The sequence below is a fragment of the Lagopus leucura genome, unplaced genomic scaffold (genome assembly GCF_019238085.1).
Source record: "Lagopus leucura isolate 7727_CA_CO unplaced genomic scaffold, USGS_WTPT01 Super-Scaffold_100022, whole genome shotgun sequence".
Classification (NCBI taxonomy): Eukaryota; Metazoa; Chordata; class Aves; order Galliformes; family Phasianidae; genus Lagopus; species Lagopus leucura.
In genome coordinates, this window is record NW_024962275.1 from 514,437 (window position 1) to 519,524 (window position 5,088).

Sequence of the window (5,088 nt, forward strand, 5' to 3'; positions counted from 1 at the left end):
CTTTTCCTCCTGTTCTACAGTGACTGTTTGTACAGTTCCAGAGGAGAAGGAAGCTCCGATGGCTGGAACGCCCCGCAGACCAGAAGCTCTTCCCCCGCCTCCCGCAGCCCCCAGTTCCCCACTGGTCCCAGCGCTGACACAGCCCTGAGCCCCAGCCCCCCGGCCCCCCAGCCCCACCTGCCCACAGCACAGAGCAGCACCAGGCAGTGATCTCAGCCCATTGCTTATTAATTATTGTTCATGATGTGAGACGCACAGTATTGATTTAAACCCACGGGGCAGCGATGGGAAGAGAGGCCATGATTTATAGTAACGCCGATGTCTGATAGCCATAAATAATTGGGGCGGGTGCAAAAAAAGGGTCCACAGGCCAATGCCCTCCGACGCTGGCTGGCTGCGCTTGTCCCACTAACAGATTGGTTAATAAAGGGAGGGGGCAGCGGGACGCTGGGGTTAAGAAACGAATGGCGTCTTTCTGTTGGGTGGATGGCAGAGGAGCAGAGAGGCAGGATTCAGCCGGGAGCGCCAGCATCGCCGTGCCTCGCTGTCTGAGCTCCTTAATGGCATTCTCATTAAAAGTTCTCGCTGCCAAATGCCGTTTGCTTTTGCTTCAGAACTGTCTGTATTAATAATGAGCCACAGCACTTGGAAGGTATTTACATAAAGTATTGTTCTCGTGTCAGCGCTGTGACAGCCATGAGGAGGGCAGAGAGTGGAGCCAGAGCAGGCAGTGCTCGGTGACGATGGAGTGCACGGCCCCAAAAGCACCGAGTGCAGCCCCACAGTGCTGGGAAGCTGAGAACTGAGGCTGCAGGAGGGCGGGCACTGTGCCTGCGGTCCTGTGGCTGCACCGGGGCAGGCAGTGGCTCTGGTGGCTGCAAACTCCTCTCACTTCACCTCTCACTGTGTGTGGAGATTTATGGATGCGGAACTGCTCAGGAGTGGACGTGGCTCCTGCACGCTGGGGTTCCGGGCTGAGGAACAACCAGTGATTTTTTACCACAGAATGATAGGGGCCCGTCCACATGCAAGCTGCTGATGGGCTGGCAGCCTCTACAGAGCTCATGTGTCCTGCAGTAGTATTATCACGGATTTTTGTCAGCCTTGTTGCCTATATTACAATAAAATCTGCAATCCCTGTGGGAAATAGGAGACTCCTTCTACAGGTAGTAAAACGGTGAAGAAGAGAGCCAGACCTCCCCATGCAGAGAGCAACTGCAGCTGGGCTGCACGGGAGCTGCTTCTTGGTGGCAGCAGGTGACATCGCTTTGCAGTCTCCCAGGAAATGAACATTTTGTACAAAGTATGATTTCAAGTCAAGAGGAGTGGCTTCCTTCAGGAAAATCTGAGTGTTTATTCCCAACTTTTGATTTTGCTCACATTTCTGGTACAAAATTGAAATGAAACATCAGTCTGGAGTAGCAAATTGAAACGTTCTGCTCTGAAAAGGTTGAAGCTGAATGCTTTGACCTTATCAGGGAAAACTTCCCCCCACACCCTCAATTTTTCTTTTGAAACAAATTTTTGTCAGTGGCGGCACAGCACGTTCCAGCAGAACATCTTCCTGCTGACAACTGGCATTTTCCTGCGGCGCAGCGCAGGGCCGGGCGCTCAGCAGCCCTGCAGGGCTCTGCGGTGGCAGCTCTGGGCCGGCCACCCTCTGCCCTGCGGCGGTGCAGGATTTGTTCGCAACAAATGTTGATGCACTGCGTTTACTGCGGGTCTGACTGCAGAGCCGCACTCATCCCTCCCGGTGCCCTCATGCGTCGCCCTGAGCAAACTCACAGCTCTGCTGGCACAGCTGCGTCCTGCCGCCAGGAACCCAGGTCTGCGGGTGTGTGTCTGCGTGGCGCCTGCTGCCCGGCACGCCGGTGGGCGCAGCACTTCAGCAGCATGGCAGTGCTGCATGGAGCTGCATGGAGCGTCACTGGGAGCGATCCCAGTGCAGGGTTGGGGTGAGGGCACGTGGTGGGAGAGCGCACATGGCAGCCTGCAGTCCCACCACGCTCTGTTGGCTCTCCTGGCACCGCCGTCCCCACCAGCGCTGCCACTCTGCTCCCCTCCTGCAGCCACACTGCGCACAAAGGCCGCGAGGAACGGCAGGGAAAGGTTTCTGTGGCAAGAAATCAAATAAAGTGCTCATGGTGATGAAGTGAAAAATAAAACACGCTTCCAGAAAATGTCCTTTTCTTCTCGGTGCCAGGAGGGAGTGGGGGGGAACAGAGACAAAGGTGCCGAAGGTCTCAATCATTGCGGCGCTTAATTATTCCTTCTCTCGGAAGGCATCTCCAGGCAATTAGAATAATCATTCATGCCTGAGCCGTACCGGGGACTCCCGCTTTCTTCCTGGGAAGAATCGGAGCCGGATTGTAATATTTTTTTAACTTTAGCGGTGACCCGAACTAACAGAAAAATAAAAGTTTTTGAAATATTAGTTTAATAAGACATGAGAATAATATTAAGGATATGAGCCTCCCTTATTTATTATTTATATGTATGGTGTGATTTAGAGATGCACTTGAACCAAACAAGTCGCTACCAAAGAGTGGATCTATCTCTCTGTATATATATTAAAAAAACCCACAATATTCGTCTGGAGATTCTGTCCACACATTTGGAGATTGTGATTTAACATACACAGTTTATCAAGGCTGGTGCGCGGCACGGAGAGACGGGGCTTTATGTGGGGGTATAAATAATCAATGCACACAGCAACTTTAAATTACTGCTAATGTGTTTTACTTATGTTCCCACTAGAACGATATGTGAAATAACAGGGAGTTGCTAGGCACACACTTGACAAATAATATCCACGACTTTCCATTTTTATTATTTTTATACATTTCTTATTAAGCCGAGCGGCGCAGTTGGGACGCACACGGCCGTCCCATGCGGAGTGGGGGCTGCGTGGGGCTGGGCAGTGCAGCTCTGCTCCCCACAGCTCTGTGCAGCCAGATGGCAGCGGCCCCTGTGGCTGTGGTTGGTGCTGAGCCCTGGTGAAGGATACGGTGACGGATACGTGAGGAGCAGAGCGCGCACTGCCCGGATGCTTCTGCCATGGGGCACTGCGGTTCTGCACAAACCCTGCAGCTCTGCTGCCCTCCATGAAGTCTATTTAGCAAACATTCATTATTTCTTGTAAACACGTCCTCATGTTTGTTGGTATGTCACCGCGAAAAACCTACAGCTGTGTACTGCATTTCACGAGAAAGTGTTTTAAAAAGAGGCAATTCTCCTCCAGTGAGAAATGCTATAAGGGCAAATGGGTTTCCTCAGCACTGAGGGATGGGGTCACCGCTGTTCCTGGGTGGGGACGTGAGTCCATTGGCATTGCCATGCCCCGCTGCAGTGACATCAGCCCTGCGCCGCGCAGACGAGCAGCAACAAACAGCCTTTGCACTGCGTGCTCGCCCACAAAACAAATGTCCATCATCACAAGGAGAACAGAGCCCACTGTTAATGCTCACTGAAAAACTCGTCAGTGAAAACACTGACCTTAGAATACATGCGGACTCACAAACACGAGACCTACGTGGAATAATCGTTGTGTAGGACTGGCAGCATGCAGGAGGTCCTTTTTGGTGAACGAACCAAACTGCCCACAGACCACATGGCTGTGTGGTGGAGTGAGAGCATCAACTTGGGCATCACCATTTCCATGATTATCCTTCCGATGCACTTCCAAAGGGTGAGAAACTGTGATGCCCGTGGTGGCAAAGCATCCTCAGCAGCTCGGGGCAGCGGCGAGCTGGGCTGCAGGCACAGCATGGGGAGCAGCGGCTGCCACTCACGGAGGTGACATGTGGTGTCCTCAGCACGGAATTTGGGAGGGGGGAAAAGCCCCATTCAAGTGAAAAGCCGCTTTGGATCTTTAATTAAAAATCAGGGTTCACAGCACCGGGGCACTGACTTCCACTAGTTAATCTCCATCACTTCATTTCACCACCAACTTCCATCCTCTACAAAACTGCTGGAGACAATTTTTATTGATTGCTCTTCAAGCCGTCAAAAGCGTCCCCGGCTGATCATACGTTACCCCCAGACACCTTGTGCATTTCAGATAATAACTTGGTGCTCCGGAGAAGAAATGAATTGGATGTGCAGTCAGTAACTGTCCAAGTGAATCATGTTACTACATGTCAGCAGCCCGGGCACCGCCGATCATTTTAACAGAGAGAAATCCGCTATTTTCATGGCTGTTTGAAATTATTTTCCAGATGAATAAGATATAACAACAACTACTTACAGTAAAGAATAATACGGGGAATCCATTTGCGACTCGGAAACAAATCTTTCAAGTTTAATACCATTTAATATTATTTAGCCTGTAACCACAGCCATGAAATCCTGCAGGCAGACCTCAGGCAGCCGCACAGCTTGTGCTGGGAGCAGTGGGACAGGCGTGGGTGCCGGGGTGCTTCGTAGCGACCACGGCAAATACAGTAACACCCAGAGGAGAGAGCGGAGCCCAACTGCGGTCAGCAGAGGTGTATACAACGCCAAACACGGCAGGGACCGTTTGTTTTGCACAAGCAATCGTTACGTAGCAGAACATTCCCTTTCTTCGGTTGTGTTTTTTCGGTCGCTTGTTTCACTTGGAATCGCAACAGATCATTGCAAGCGGGTTCTACGAGGTTAAAAAAGAAGCAAATAAATTATGAGCCCTCACGCGTCTCTCCAAGCAGCACAACCCGCGCATCTCAGGCTCACACCGCGGGCGGGGCTGCGGCGGCGCTGCTCCTTTGCTCCCATCGCGCCGCGCGCTCAGGGCTGCGAGGGAGCGGAGCGCTGCCACGCGGGACGGCGCGGAGGGGGGCGGAACGCGGCGGGGGCGGTGCGTTCAGCTCCGCGGGGCGGCTTTGGGGCCCTTTAAGCAGCCCTTAATTTGGGACAGCCGCCCCCCGGCACCGACGGATCCCCTGCAGGAAACCCCAGCCCGCCTCCAGCAGCAGCTGCTCCTTTCACCGCCTGCGAGGGATTTGACGGCCCCCCCGGCTCCCCGCCCACCTCGCGGTGCTCCGGCGGGCTGCGGGCTCCGTGTCCCCCGGGCCGCGATTCTCCCCCGCTCGGCGTCCAGGCGTCTGCTGC